This window comes from Schistocerca nitens, chromosome 7 (assembly GCF_023898315.1).
Source record: "Schistocerca nitens isolate TAMUIC-IGC-003100 chromosome 7, iqSchNite1.1, whole genome shotgun sequence".
Classification (NCBI taxonomy): Eukaryota; Metazoa; Arthropoda; class Insecta; order Orthoptera; family Acrididae; genus Schistocerca; species Schistocerca nitens.
The window spans coordinates 278,929,432-278,945,834 of NC_064620.1; positions in this window are offsets into that span (position 1 = coordinate 278,929,432).

A 16,403-nucleotide genomic window follows, 5' to 3' on the forward strand; every position below is an offset into this window, starting at 1 on the left:
TCGCAAGGGCCCTGAACGATATTAGGCAGGTGTACCACTTGCCGGCCGGGGTGGCCGAGCGGTTCTAGGCGCTACAGTCTGGAAGCGCGCGACCGCTACGGTCGCAGGTTCGAATCCTGCCTCGGGCATGGATGTGTGTGATATCCTTAGGTTAGTTAGGTTTAAATAGTTCTAAGTTCTAGGGGACTGATGACCTCAGAAGTTAAGTCCCATAGTGCTCAGAGCCATTTGAACCAAAGGTGTACCAGTTTCTTTGGCTCTTCAGCGTATGTCTATTATGCTGATTAAAATTAAAAATATACGGAAGAGTTATCATTTAAGCTGCGTACTTCCAGGCTATAAGTAATTACATGATTGATGTATCACAGTTATGTTAGAGATTTATGATCATAAATAAAAGTGGGCCGGCCGGGGTGGCCGAGCGGTTCTAGGCGCTACAGTCTGGAAGCGCGCGACTGCTACGGTCGCAGGTTAGAATCCTGCCTCGGGCATGGATGTGTGTGTTGTCCTTAGGGTAGTTAGGTTTAAGTAGTTCTAAGTTCTAGGGGGCTGCTGACCTCAAAAGTTAAGTCCCATAGTGCTCAGAGCCATTTGAACCATAAATAAAAGTGGTTTGTCCAGGATGACGCTGTCTGCCTTCTACCAAAGTATGTAGCAGATTTTGTTAAGCAATCTATGTGAGAGATCGTAAGTGTATTTTACATTTCATTGATCATGCTTTGTTGACATTAGCTTTTTTATGTGTACTGTAATAATATCTTTGAGGTGCTTCGCATATGTCACTGCAGATATCAGAAACTATCTCGTATACAGCAGCTACGGAAATGCAAAACAGTCACTAACAAAAAGTTTTTTCAGTTCATGGCGGTATGGAACAACAACGAGTGATAAATGTTTTGAACAGGTAAATAGTCTTGGCTGCAAAACAGACTTCTTTATTTTATATTTTGCCAATAACGCTTTTCGTGTTGTTTAAGACATCTTCAGATTGGGTGGCATAACAGGTTTTAAATACATACGCTGCCTTCTTCGCAGGTGTCTTAGTAAGCAGAAACCGCTGTCAGTATGTTAAGAACATTGCGTGGTCCCCTGATATAAAAAAAGTTTGATTGCATGGGAAGTCATCTTTAAAATACTGAGGTTTTTGTGGATTTTAAACGTGACTTCCCGTGTACTCAACACTATTTTGTATCAGGACACTATACGAAGTTCTTCATATATAGACAACAGTGTCTGCCTGCTAAGACATTTGTACAGACGGCGGCATAAGTGTTTTAAACCTGTTACGTCAGCGAATCTGAAGATGCCTTAAACAAGGCGAAACGCGTTGTTGGCAAAACATAAACTAATAAGGCCTGTTTCGCAGGTTACTAATAACCAGAATGTTAAGAAGTTTAGCTTACGTTGATCGTCAGAAATCCGTCTTCTGCTTTTAAAATTTGCTCCTCAGTTGTAACGAGAAACCAGCAAAAAGTGTGAACCCACAATGTTCAACGGCAACTGGAACTGCAATTCAGTGCTAAGTGCACTACGTCCTTACATTCCACGTTTACGTACGTTTCCCGACACTTTAGCAGAATAAACCTTACTAAATATGACGAATATTGGAGAGATCTTTAATGCGGTGTCTCGCCGAAACTGCGTATTTTCGTAATACGCAAGTGTAAAAACGGAAACCACCAAATATGGCATGTTAACTTCGCACAAGAACAAATACAAATGTGATTTTTAGTCTTAGAATCTGTTACAAAAGGTGAAGAGTAAAAAAGCGAGGAATATTAGCATAGAGCAGAAAGCAAACATAGGTTCTTCCGTTTTCGTATATCAATGTCTCTAATCACGCAGCCAAGGGGAGAACGCGTTTTCAACCAAATTATTGTTCGTCTTATGATCTCCTAAAGGCTTTTACCGCCAGTGCGTCATTAATTGGCATTTAATTATAAGAAACCGTATGAAGGGTGAAGTGTTTGTGATATACATTCGGATGATATATTTTTTTTAATGCACTGTATTTTAAAGTATCCATTCAGACATCTCCTTTCATACACCATCGTTACGGGACACGGAACAAACTGGTTTGTACGGAACTGTTTGTAGCGAGAGGGCAGACAAAAGACTCACGAAGCTGTCAGATTGTCTTTGTGATTGGCGGCCCGGTCGGCGACGTCCGGCGGCTGCAGCCGACCGCAAGAATGCTGGCGTTCATTACGTGGTAACCTGAAGCTGCCTGTGTTCCAGGGATTCCCCGCCGCGAGTCGCAGCGAACCAAGAAACGAGCAGATCCCGTGCGCGGCCGTTGCACCTGCCCATTGTGGCGGAAAGGCTGTTGCTTTTCTTTCGCTTCTCAGCTTTACTGCTCTACCTAATAGTGCCTACGCGTCAAATAATTAAACCCGTCACATAAATTACTTACAGGGTTTTTTTCCAACTTTTTATGAGGCCTTGTCTTCACGGATGGTGTACAGGTTTTACAACTGGAAAGCACGTACGAGACGGGGGGAGGGCCTTCGTAGTACCTGGAGGACAGATGGGGAATACCACTGGCCAGTGTAAGGTGTCACGGTAGAATTCCCACAACTGTGTATCGTTAAACGAAACCTTTCAGTGGTTTTGCGGGTGTTATGAGAATCGTCTAGATACAAACGACAGCTGATGCTTTTTCTTTCATATGGAGCCACAGTCATATAAAACTTACGGAAAGATTTGACTGTATGATATGCTTTATTACACTATCTAGATTTTAGCCTTAGGCCATTTTCAAGTGTAACAAAGACTGGTAGCGTCTTTGATTAGTAATCAAAACGTTCTCGGTCCCGTGTTCGAAACACGCCACCACTTAAATTTTGATTAGTAATCAGCATTGGCGGCCGAAGACTTCCGGTATAAGAAGTCACGCTCATTCTGCCAACGGCTTTGTCAACGAGGGCGGAGGAGCGGGCAGAGGTTCAGGGCAGTCTCTTGAACTAAAGGCGGAAGAAAGAGCACTGATCAACGGCATGAGGATGTAGAAGGCAATAGAAACCATCACCTTAAATACACATAACGTGTATCCACAGGACATGTGGCCTAAAATTGAAAAAAGTATCTTTCCATTCGGATCTCTGGGAGGGGACTACCAAGTGGATGACGGATGCAGAATCACTGTCTTCAGAGTTATATTGCCAAATCAATATAAATAAAGGTCGCTTTAACCCGCGAGACAGGGTGAAACTTCACAATTAAGAGTCAATAGTGACAATACCTACTGTTACCTAACTACTTTCAAGTAAGATTCCGAAATCCGACCACTGGATAGGAAGGATTCACCACTGACATTTAAGTAAGTCACCTTCAGCAGGCTGTTAGCAGTTGCCGTCAGAAGGAAAACATTTCAAACTCTGCGGGGAAAAGTCACTTAACAACATCGTCTCAGATTTGAACGGAATGTAATGAAGTTTATTGGTGTGAAATAGCCGTAGTCAAGTCCGCCAATTTTGTCTAGCCCCAACTCCAGCTAGACGCTATGCTCTGTCTTTCTGTTAACCGGAACAGTCCACTCCCGCTGACCTGCAGGACTCGCCGAGAACCACAGGGAAGTGCTACTCCCTAAATAAGTTGATTGATCAGGAAGGATCCCCTACTCCTGACTTCTGATGTGAATAAAATGTTCCTTCGAATAACGATCGCAACCGTCACGACAACCGTCACGATTACGCGAATGTGTTCGACGGAGACATTCTCCCAGTTCCACTGAGTTATGACTGGCCGAAACTGTTCCAATTGCGAGCAATGGACGGTCACGAGTACTGTCGACTGATCACAATATTTTCTTCTGGTGATCCCAAAGCGTTTAATAATCTTGCTCGAAGAGATAAGCCTGCGTATTTGCTTTCAGTCTCTTTCAGTCTCGTAGCCTTCTCGTCGAAGGAAGCAGGGGTATGACTCTTGAACAAATTATTGGCTATTACTAGCTGCAACTTATTACGAAACTCAATTAGTCTTTTTACTCTCTCATTCCTTGTCCCAAGCCCATATTCTCCTGTAACCTTTTCTTCTACTCCTTCCCCTACAACTGCATTCCAATCTCCCATGAATATTAGATTTTCGTATCCCTTTACGTACTGTATTACCCTTTCAATATCCTCATATACTTTATTTATCTCTTCAGCTTGCGACGTCGGCGTGTGTAGCTGAACTATCGTTGTCGGTGTTGGTCTGCTGTGCATTCTGATAAGAACAACCCGATCACTGAACTGTTCACAGTAACCCATTCTCTGCCCTACCTTCCTATTCATAACGAGTCCTACTCCCGTTATACCATTTTCTGCTGCTGTTGATACTACACTATACTCAGCTGACCGGAAATCCTAGTCTTCTTTCCATTTCACTTCGCTGACCCCTAAAATATCTAGATTGAGCCTTTGATTTTCCCTATTAGGATTTTCTATCTTCCGTACCACGTTCAAGCTTCTGACAAGCCACGCCCCGACTCGTAAACGTTTTCTTTTCGTTGGTTATTCAGTTTCTTATGCTGTCCTTAGGTTAGTTAGGTTTAAGTAGTTCTAAGTTCTAGGGGACTGATGACCATAGATGTTAAGTCCCATAGTGCTCAGAGCCATTTGAACCATTAAATCCGCGTAATTTGTCTCGGACGCTGCACGTCGCCAAGAGCATGCGGATGCACGTCGCGGCAGCGTGTGTTACATCACGCAACGCCACGGAAGCTCCGAAGGAAACACTGGTAATAACTCAGTCGAAACGATTAGAGTCATTAAACATTTTGGGCTAAACTTTGCAGTTAAAAGTAGTACGGAAAAAATGAGAGAACGCAAGTTCAGGTCTCTAGGAGAAGTAACTGAATTGATTTCCGAGAAAGACGCAATTAATTCAAGTGTTAATAAGACGAAAACAGCACACTGCCTCACGAAGGACCTATATAGAGTGGTGGGAAACAGTATGAAAAACTTACAAGGAGGTTGCACGGTAGGTTATACGGAGAAATAATTGTTAAGAAAAAAAAATTCTATACATTCTACCGTTCCGAGTTATTTAGCATTGGAATTAGCCAATCAGGTCGTTGCGCGCGAATTCAAGCAGCCTGCCAGAGACACTGACGCCAAACGTATTCGTTTGGTTTCCTAACTTAACTTTATCACTTCCAGAAAGGCATATTTTAACTGGTAATGAACATTTGAACATGTAGTACTCAAAGACTCACAGAAGTCTGTGAATTACTGCATTTAACACTTGCAAGCGCTTGAATTTGCCCGCGCAACGGCCTGATTGGCTAACGTCATTGTTAAATAATCCGGAACGGCGTAAAGTTTCAGAATTTTTTTACAATTATTTCTCAGCAGACCCTACCCTGCAACACTCATACCAGCTTTTCAGACTGTTTCTGATCACTCTGTGTATTAAGAAATCAACCCCCATCAATGCTAAACTGAAACACTGATCTACAGTAATTTGCCCAGAAGCATTTTATGCAGCAGAGGTTTTAACTCTGAGCAAAAAGTATGGGAAATCATAGAAACAAAAATACTGAGGAAAGTTCTGTGACCAGCTAAAGAGCAAATGCAACACAGAAAACATTATTATATTAGTGAACTTTACACACATATTGAAAAAAATTACAGACATGATTAGGAAAAGGAGAATAACTTTCTAGGCCACATCCTAGAGATGGATCCCAACAGACAATACGACCACTTACTTCAGTAAATTAAAAATGGGTAATACACTCCTGGAAATTGAAATAAGAACACCGTGAATTCATTGTCCCAGGAAGGGGAAACTTTATTGACACATTCCTGGGGTCAGATACATCACATGATCACACTGACAGAACCACAGGCACATAGACACAGGCAACGGAGCATGCACAATGTCGGCACTAGTACAGTGTATATCCACCTTTCGCAGCAATGCAGGCTGCTATTCTCCCATGGAGACGATCGTAGAGATGCTGGATGTAGTCCTGTGGAACGGCTTGCCATGCCATTTCCACCTGGCGCCTCAGTTGGACCAGCGTTCGTGCTGGACGTGCAGACCGCGTGAGACGACGCTTCATCCAGTCCCAAACATGCTCAATGGGGGACAGATCCGGAGATCTTGCTGGCCAGGGTAGTTGACTTACACCTTCTAGAGCACGTTGGGTGGCACGGGATACATGCGGACGTGCATTGTCCTGTTGGAACAGCAAGTTCCCTTGCCGGTCTAGGAATGGTAGAACGATGGGTTCGATGACGGTTTGGATGTACCGTGCACTATTCAGTGTCCCCTCGACGATCACCAGTGGTGTACGGCCAGTGTAGGAGATCGCTCCCCACACCATGATGCCGGGTGTTGGCCCTGTGTGCCTCGGTCGTATGCAGTCCTGATTGTGGCGCTCACCTGCACGGCGCCAAACACGCATACGACCATCATTGGCACCAAGGCAGAAGCGACTCTCATCGCTGAAGACGACACGTCTCCATTCGTCCCTCCATTCACGCCTGTCGCGACACCACTGGAGGCGGGCTGCACGATGTTGGGGCGTGAGCGGAAGACGGCCTAACGGTGTGCGGGACCGTAGCCCAGCTTCATGGAGACGGTTGCGAATGGTCCTCGCCGATACCCCAGGAGCAACAGTGTCCCTAATTTGCTGGGAAGTGGCGGTGCGGTCCCCTACGGCACTGCGTAGGATCCTACGGTCTTGGCGTGCATCCGTGCGTCGCTGCGGTCCGGTCCCAGGTCGACGGGCACGTGCACCTTCCGCCGACCACTGGCGACAACATCGATGTACTGTGGAGACCTCACGCCCCACGTGTTGAGCAATTCGGCGGTACGTCCGCCCGGCCTCCCGCATGCCCACTATACGCCCTCGCTCAAAGTCCGTCAACTGCACATACGGTTCACGTCCACGCTGTCGCGGCATGCTACCAGTGTTAAAGACTGCGATGGAGCTCCGTATGCCACGGCAAACTGGCTGACACTGACGGCGGCGGTGCACAAATGCTGCGCAGCTAGCGCCATTCGACGGCCAACACCGCGGTTCCTGGTGTGTCCGCTGTGCCGTGCGTGTGATCATTGCTTGTACAGCCCTCTCGCAGTGTCCGGAGCAAGTATGGTGGGTCTGACACACCGGTGTCAATGTGTTCTTTTTTCCATTTCCAGGAGTGTACATGTTGCAAATAAGGAAAGGGACGGACTCCGTTTTACTCCCCAAGATATTGAGGAATGACTGCCACTCAGAAAGAAATTACTGGACTCTAAAGGCTTCCAAGTAAAAACAGGAGCCCAGGAATATCGAGAAATGATGAGAGAAATCTAGAAGAAAAGATAGGAGAAACAGTCGAAATAACCGTAATTTATAGCGGCACATACACTACTGGCCATTAAAATTGCTACACACGAAGATGACGTGCTACAGACGCGAAATTTAACCGACAGGAAGAAGATGTTGCCATATGCAAATGATTAGCTTTTCAGAGCATTCACACATGGTTGGCGCCGGTGGCGACACCTACAACGCGCTGACATGAGGAAAGTTTCCAACCGATTTCTCATACACAAACAGCAGTTGACCGGCGTTGCCTGGTGAAACGTTGTTGTGAAGCCTCGTGTAAGGAGCAGAAATGCGTACCATCACGTTTCCGACTTTGATAAAGGTCGGATTGTAGCCTATCGTGATTGCGGTTTATCGTATCGCGACATTGCTGCTCGCGTTGGTCGAGATTCAATGACTGTTAGCAAAATATGGAATCGGTGGGTTCAGGAGGGTAATACGGAACGCCGTGCTGGATCCCAACGGCCTCGAATCACTAGCAGTCGAGATGACAGGCATCTTATCCGCATGGCTGTAACGGATCGTGCAGCCACGTCTCGATCCCTGAGTCAACAGATGGGGACGTTTGCAAGAAAACAACCATTTGCACGAACAGTTCGACGACGTTTGTAGCAGCATGGACTATCAGCTGCTCGCAGACCATAGCTGCAGTTACCCTTGACGCTGCGTCACAGAGAGGAGCGCCTGCGATGGTGTACTCAACGACGAATCTGGGTGCACGAATGGCAAAACGTAATTTTTTCGGATAAGTCCAGGTTCTGTTTACAGCATCATGATGCTCGCATCCGTGTTTGGCGACATCGCGGTGAACGCACATTGGAAGCGTGTATTCGTCATCGCCATACAGGCGTATCACCCGGCGTGATGGTATTGGGTGCCATTGTATACACGTCTCGGTCACCTCTTGTTCGCATTGACGGCATTTTGAACAGTGGAGTTACATTTCAGATGTGTTACGACCCGTGGCTCTACCCTTCATTCGATCCCTGCGAAACCCTACATTTCAGCACGATAATGCACGACCGCATGTTGCAGGTCCTGTACGGGCCTTTCTGGACACAGAAAATGTTCGACTGCTGCCCTGGCCAGCACATTCTCCATATCTCTCACCAATTGAAAACGTCTGGTCAATGGTGGCCGAGCAACTGGCTCGTCACAATACGCCAGTCACTACTCTTGATGAACTGTGGTATCGTGTTGAAGCTGCATTGGCACCTGTACCTGTACACGCCATCCAAGCTCTGTTTGACACAATGCCCAGGTGTATCAAGGCCGTTATTACGGCCAGAGGTGGTTGTTCTGGGTACTAATTTCTCAGGATTTATGCACCCAAATTGCGTGAAACTGTAATCACATGTCAGTTCTAGTATAATAAGTTTGTCCAATGAATACCCGTGTATCATCTGCATTTGTTCTTGGTGTATCAATTTTAATGGCCAGTAGTGTATGTGAAAGAAGCAGAATGTGCTCACTGATGCTCTCTGCCATAACACGCGAACATAAACGAGCATCCAAATACAAATAGTTTTTCAGACCAGCCCCTCGCGACATTCTGATCAATATGATGACTTTCGAGAACATTAGGGAGAGTCACGCAGCCTTTCAGCGGCTTTTGGCAGCGCCAACGCTCTACTCGCCGAAGCGTTCCAGAACTGCCGGTTGTCACCTCCGATCCGACCGGAGACTTTTTTGCAGCTGGCCGCGAGCGTGTGGTCAGCACGTCGGAAACACTGGGATTCTCGCCATCGTCAGCGGACGCGGAACTTTCCAGCTGACGCGTCCTCTCCCTCAGTTGTGAGCAAAGGTCTCGATTCCCAGTTCGCAGCAGTTGTTTGCGCTACAAGAAACTCTCCAGGGATGCGCAGACGGCTCATCCGCAACCTGTGCACTGTCTCACGTAATGCGGTCGACACCGTCCGTAAATTGGCAGCGACCGCACGGTCATACTTCGAAGTGATTTAAACCCGCAAACCGCCCACCAGAACATTGTTTCACCACGTATCAGCATTATCCTTAATTTATGAGCATGAGTGTACTTAAATTTCCTACAAAAGATTCTGTTCATTTTTTGGTGTAGTACTAGTGGTCTGCGGGTAGCGAGCAAAAGGATAGGAAAATCTTATGGTGGTTTTTGAAGGCCAGATATGTCATTGTAGGTTGCATAAAACGACTTCGGTTAGAGCAGTTGAATCACCTTGTATTCGCTGTGTCAAGGAATCTCAAGGGAACGATATGAATGCAGGAGCAAGAGAGAAGCTGCGAACTGCGATTAAAATTCAGGGTGAAAGAGTATCAGTGCAAAATTTCACTGAAGAAATTGCATTTGTCAGCGAAAACGAAGAAAATTACGGAACATGCTGAATCTAGTGAACAGTCTACTGATTACAAAATACTGATTTACAGTAGACCAAAGAAAGCTGAAAGTATTGAAAAGTATAAGAGAAGAGACAAGTGATAAATTCTATTTTATTCTATTCAATCGCTGGAGCCTTGTCCCGCAGTTACGCAGGGTGAGCCATCGTTAATTGGATTTGGCTGGAGTGGCTGGATACTATTCCTGCCTTCACCCCGTACCCCTGGGACGGAATTAGTGTACCCCAACTGTGTCCAGTGTAATCCATGGAATAGTGCGAATGTGTTCAGATGTCTGCGAGTCGTGTAACTGAGGCGGGACATGGAGACCAACCCAGTATTCACCTAGCGGGTTGTGGAAAACCGCCTAAAAACCACATCCAGGCTGGCCGGCTCATCGGCCCTCGTCGTCAATCCGCCGGGCGGATTCGATCCGGGGCCGGCGCGCCTACCCGAGTCCAGCAAGCAGCGCGTTAGCGCTCTCGGCTATACTGGCGGGTAGACAAGTGATTGACATTGATATAGTGGGACTACTCAATAGCGCAAGTGGAGAAATTCAGCTAACTTGGCAACCAAATAAACCCATGACTAACTAAACAATGTTTTATAAAAAGCGGATTAGTGAAGGTAAGAAGAGCATTTCTCACAATGATGGTTACTAGAGTACAACGCAGACAATAATTAGGAGAACAAATTTCTGATAACGTGTGTCTGGGACACCGAAGTGCGTGGAAGTGAAGCGTACTTTGTGGGAAAGACTGAAAAGAAACGAACTGACCCGTTTGCAGGTACTTTGCTACAGATGGATTCTGAAAATCACAAGAGAACGGAGAGGTTCTGCTCAGAATCGGCCAGGATTGCAGTATGTGGAAAATACTGACGAGGAGAATGGAAGGGACGACAGGATGCGTGTTAAAGCATCAGGCAATGACTGCCATAGTACCGGGTAGTTTTAAGTAATGTGCAGCGACTCACGGAGGACCACTGTCTACTATAAATGTCGTGTAGTAGCGAAACTTGGTAGATTCGCTAATGCGTTAATGTGGAACAGATCTACGCTCAAAAAAAAGTGTTCCAATTTCGGCCACCAGATCAAATCTTGCGCTATACGCTTATTGTATGACTGTATGGCATCCACACTGTCATTTGACAAGTTATAAGCTAAGTGCACAGAATGGATGTCGAGAGGAGAGACCTTGGACTTTTTTAGTGAAATTGTTGCATGTGAACGGCAGCAGTTACAGTTCTGCGCTGGGAGAGTATCGCCGACCGAAAGGTCTCAGAAGAGGCGCCAGTGTCGTTAATGGTTAGAAGCAGATGATAATACAATTCACGGATGAGTTTGGTGTTGTAGCTGGAAAAGGAAGGCGTCCTATCCCGTCGGAAGTTATTGACGAAGTGGTTGTTGCTGAAACTGACACGTGTCACAGGTTGTGCTACTGCTCGTGCAGTGTCACGGAAATTATGTGTCACCTTATAAACAGTACGAAAAGTATTTCACTGGTACCCGTACAAAATCCAGAATGCTCAGCAACTGAAACCTTACGATCCGCAGCAGCGTTCTGAATTTGCTCTTTGGTTTGTGGCACTGATCGAAGTTGATGACATGTGTCCAGGAAATACTCTATGGAGTGACGAGGCACATTTTACACTACAGGACGCAGTTAATACATAGAACAGCCGACTTTGGGGTAAATCGTGTGTTGCGCACGATGAGCCATTTCACTCGTCGCATGTGGCTGGGTGGTGTGATTCACAAGCACCTGTATTCTTGGTCCGTTCTTCTTTGTAAAGAATACACCCAGAGGAGCTCTCAGGTGTACCATGACGTGCGAACGTTCAGCATGTGGTTCCTGCTTTGGAAGTGCGCAGCTGTATGGAAATCACTGTTTTCGTGCAAGGTGATTAACAGTAAAATTAACTTACGCTTTTCTCACTTGTTTGATCTTTCATTCCCAGGTCCTGCTCATTATCCATTATACATGGAAACATATCTATACGTCTTAATTGCATTCACAGCGCTAAATTTGCACCTGGTAGCCAAAACGTGAACTAATTTTTTTCCAGAGTAAATCGGTTCTGCACGAACGCATTGCGTATCAACCAAGTTCCACTGTCATACAGTAACTGCAGCCCACATAGATCCTTGGTGAGTTATATGCACCAGGAACTAAGGGAAAATATTGTATTTAGATAAAGGAAAACACTGAAATACATCGAATAAATAATCCTGAATGTTGCGCGTAAATGCTGCTGTAAAGTTCAAATGGCTCTGAGCACTGTGGGACTTAACTTCTGAGGTCATCAGTCCCCTAGAACTTAGAACTACTTAAACTTAACTAACCTAAGGACAGCACAAATATCCATGCTCGAGGCAGGATTCGAACCTGCGACCTTAGCAGTCACGTGGATCCAGACTGTAGCGCCTAGAACCGCTTGGCCACCCCGGCCGGCGCTGCTGTAAGGCTTCATCTTATTAGTCGGTTCAAACGATGTTCATTTACACACACACACACACACACACACACACACACACACACACACACAAAACAATCACATACCCACACAACACTATCCCATTATACATAAAATATTAGTTACACAGGGTCAGATTATTCAAGACGATGGATTTGTGTACTGGAAACAGTCGTCGTTGAACGACCGTAATAAAATGCAGAGAGACTTGACCAAATTTCCTACTTGTAGTAATGATCCACAGTTTTATTAGACGTAGACGAGCGCTTTGTAATTTCGATAACAAAGTAGACAGGCAGACTGGGTAGTATTCGATTAAGATATTAGTCTCGAAAGTTTGGAGCTCCTTGCTTCGTTTGAATGTGAGCCGTATTAAGAAACGAAGTTGAATGAGATGAACATGAAACCTTTGCAGTAAAGAAGGCGAAGTGAAGACATATTTGTGGGGAGGATTCTGCGAAATCGCTGCGCATGAGTGAAGGAGAACACGTACGAGAGGCCTGATTCAACATATGTCGACTGTTGATTCACCCTTTGCAGTCTTATGAGGTAGAAATCACGCTAGATATCGAACGAACCGTAACTGAGCCGTAAACATCATTCGAAATGAAACAGAAGTGTTGGGATGGGGGAGGGGGGGGGGGTCAATGCTTGAAAGAAGACGACGTTGATCTAATGAAAATTTGTCTGGAAAGCTTAAAGAACCGAAGTCCGAGGACATCTGTGAGTATAATGCTTACATCATCGTATGAGGCGCGTAATCTTGATCAGTATTCGAGTGAAGTACGCCATAAATTCGTCAATATTCGTACGAAATACGCTGCTCCACTTCTTATATAGTGCGTACGTGTCTTGTATCTATAACCTCCCACCTCCTCTACGGCTCGAGAGGTTGCAGTGCAAGCAGCGTCGGATGGTGTGTCGTCAAAATACTTCGCACAAAACATATCATTGAGTGAAGACACGTATCAGACACAATAGATCGCTGGTCGGAAATTACTCCTTTTTGGAATCAATTGTACATCGAAACCAAACTTACTGTCATCTGCTTTGTCTGCACATTCGGGGTGCCGCGTAACTAACGTGGAATTGTGCGTTATAGATTAGTTAGGAACAGTACATACCTGACGACCAATAATCATCAACATTGCCGTGTATGGCGACTGAAATAACAGTATCAAGATCGGAAAATACTGTATATTTACGGGAAAAGAACTTTGTGAGCCGTGGTAAAAATTGCTGTTTTGAAGAGCGGGCCCTCCGTTTCTGGCGTTGGCGTCGCTGTGGCAGTCGCAGCTTTGGTGTCTCCCTCTGGTGGGAAAGGGGAATAGTTGCCTGTTCACGTGCATTTAAGGGGCGCTATGAGCTCGCCAGTCGTCCGCCCCCCCTACTTTTTACAAATCCCTCCAAATCCTTGAACGCCATGCTCTCCGCCTCACCTATCGCATCCGTCTCCCCTCCCCTATGCGGATCCTGTACGATCTCATCCCCTTCCCCCACCTCCTCCTTTTCCTTGAAAGGATACGGATCCTGTACACCTCCCGTAAACTCGATCCTCCTCACCCGCTCGTCTCCCCGATCCTCTCCCACCCCCACCCGCTGCCGCACCTGTATTCCCACTCCCACCCGTTCTCCATCTCTCCACCCTCCTTACCCTCTCCCAAGGTGGCTTCCGCCAGCTCCCCCTCCCTGATGATGTCCTCCTCCCCTCCATCTACCCCTCCTACCAACTTTGATCCTCCCTCCCTCTTCCTGTATCTGTTCCTTTGGGCACCCTCCATCCCTCCTCCCCTTCTCCCCACTCCTCCCCCGGGCCTGCCCTCCCCTGTCCTTCTACTCCTCCTCCCATCTCCTCAGCCATTGGCATCTATGTTCTCCCCTCTCCACCCTCTCCACCCGCCCTCACCCTTCTTCCCCTCTTGGCAAGTCCCCGGACTCGCACACGCTACGTGGACTTTCGCGCGCCGGAGATCATCGCCATCTGTGTCTCGTGTGTGTGACGTCGTTTTGTGTTTTTAGTGTCCGCCGTCCCGCTTCTACGTTCACTTGTGCCGTCGGATTCATCAGTGTTATGTGCGCCGTGTCAACGTGTTTTCAGTGTCGTTATCGTCGCGTGTGAATGGCTCCGTGTTTTTTGTGTATCTGTGACCACTATTTTTTGCCCATCACTCTATTCATTTTAATTCTCCGTTCTTGTACTGTTATTGTCACCACTATGGCTGAAGAGCGGCGTAGCATGCCGCTGCCAGCCTACCTGATTGTTCAGGTGTTCAAATAACAATAAAGTAAAAAAAAAAAAAAAAAACTCGCCAGTCGGTCAGTGTGTGTGAGTCTGGGGTTAGTCGGACTCAGTCTGGGTCAGTCTCTCGTCCCCAGCTTGCTAGTCTGTCTCTCGTCCGAATTTGTGAGGCAGTTAGTGTCTGTGTGTCGTCCGGAATGCTAGTATGTCTTTCGTTCGGATCAACCTCTAAAGCTGGCAAAATGAAAGTCTTTCAGCCGCGCGGGATTAGCCGAGCGCTCTAGGGCGCTGCAGCCATGGACTGTGCGGCTGGTCCTGGCGGAGGTTCGGGTCCTCCCTCGGGCATGGGTGTGTGTGTTTGTCCTTAGGATAATTTACGTCAAGTAGTGTGTAAACTTGGGGACTGATGACCTTAGCAATTAAGTGCCATAAGATTTCACACACATTTGAACATTTTTTTTGAGAGTCTTTCCACTCCAACAGTAAGAGAACTCAGGGAGTGGTCGTTGGCGGTTGGATCGATCGGTTGCTCGGTCGCGCCCTGAGACACAACATGACTCGTCCGTCTTGAGCGTCGGCGCATGTGAGGTCGCCACGTGAGTCCAGCGGGCCGCGCCGTATAACGAGGGGAGTGGCTTCGCGGTCGACACGAGAGCAACAGGAGTCAACCCACATCAGTCTCGCTGCTGTGAGCTGCAACGCCGTGGCGTAACTGGTTCTCCGAGTGCTTCTGGGCCCCTTCAGTTACCATCTTGTGGAGCTTGGGTCGGTCCTTTCCTGGTGCAGGGATGTCGCTTTGTCAGTGGGCGTGTTTCCTCTGCATGGTTGGGTCCGAGCCAGTATTTCCAACGTCGTATGTTTGGAAGTGAGTGGGAGACGCACCAGCAGGGCAGTCGCGACGGAACAGCAGTCGCGGACGGAGCAGCGGGCAGTCGGTCGGTTGGTGCGGACCAGGAGAGACGGGAGATCGGCGCGCCGTCCTGCGTCCGTTGAAGCTGCTGGCAGCGGGCGGTTTGGGACAGCGATTTGGGGATGCTGCGCCAGGTCTTCTCGAGAAATCTCAGTCTATTAGAAGTCAAGTGATTGGTGATATGTTGTGTGACTTACTCTTGTTAAATTCTACTTTTTTTTGTTTTTGTCAGTCTCTCGTCCCCAGCTTGCTCGTCTGTCTCTCGTCTGCATTTGTTAGGCAGTTAGTGTCTGTCTGTCGTTGGAGCTGCCTCTGTCGTGTTAGTCGGATTCGGCGTGTTAACGAATTTATTGCTTAGGGTGTAACGGCGTAATTCCTGAAATATGTTGTTATCTTGCCTATCATCTTGAGAGGCGGCATATGTGTACTGTAGAGCATGTTAACTCGCTTGGCCAACCTTGTATAGTTTTATATAACATTGCATTTCATGGACTTTTATTTAAATGGTCATTTTAGTATGTAAAGTTGCCACCCTTCCACCGTAAGACTTTTCTTTGAAGTTAACATCAAGTTGCACCTTCGGTGGCAAGTTAATCTTTTAATTTTGTACCATTTCGATCCCTTCCACGGGATGCATAGTTTGTGTGCTTGTGTGAATTGTTAAAACGTATAGTTTAAGGTAATCTCGTGTGTTACAGATTTACACCAGTAGGTTGTTCTGAGCGGTCGTGACTACGGCCGAGTCAAAAGGGAGCGGCAAGGTTCTCAGCCCGAAAGCTCATACACTCAAAATTTTTGTTTCTTTCTGCCTCTGAATAAATTGTAACTTGATATTTAGAGGGTGCTTTCTGCTCATAATTTTAAATCTGTTTCTTTAAAAAAAAAGCTTTTAGGAATAAAATTACCGTTTGTTAAAAGAAATTTGATTTTGATTTCATCAGTTACGCCCTGGCAACTACTTCCACGCTCACATAGTGTGATTAAATGTGTTGATCTTCTTGACGTATCGCTAGTAAATAAAATAATTTTTTAAGAATATTCTTTGAAATTAAATTCACGGTTCACTTTGGTATAGTCTCGAGAGATTGTTTAGTTAACTTCAGTGAAGACTTGGTTCTCCG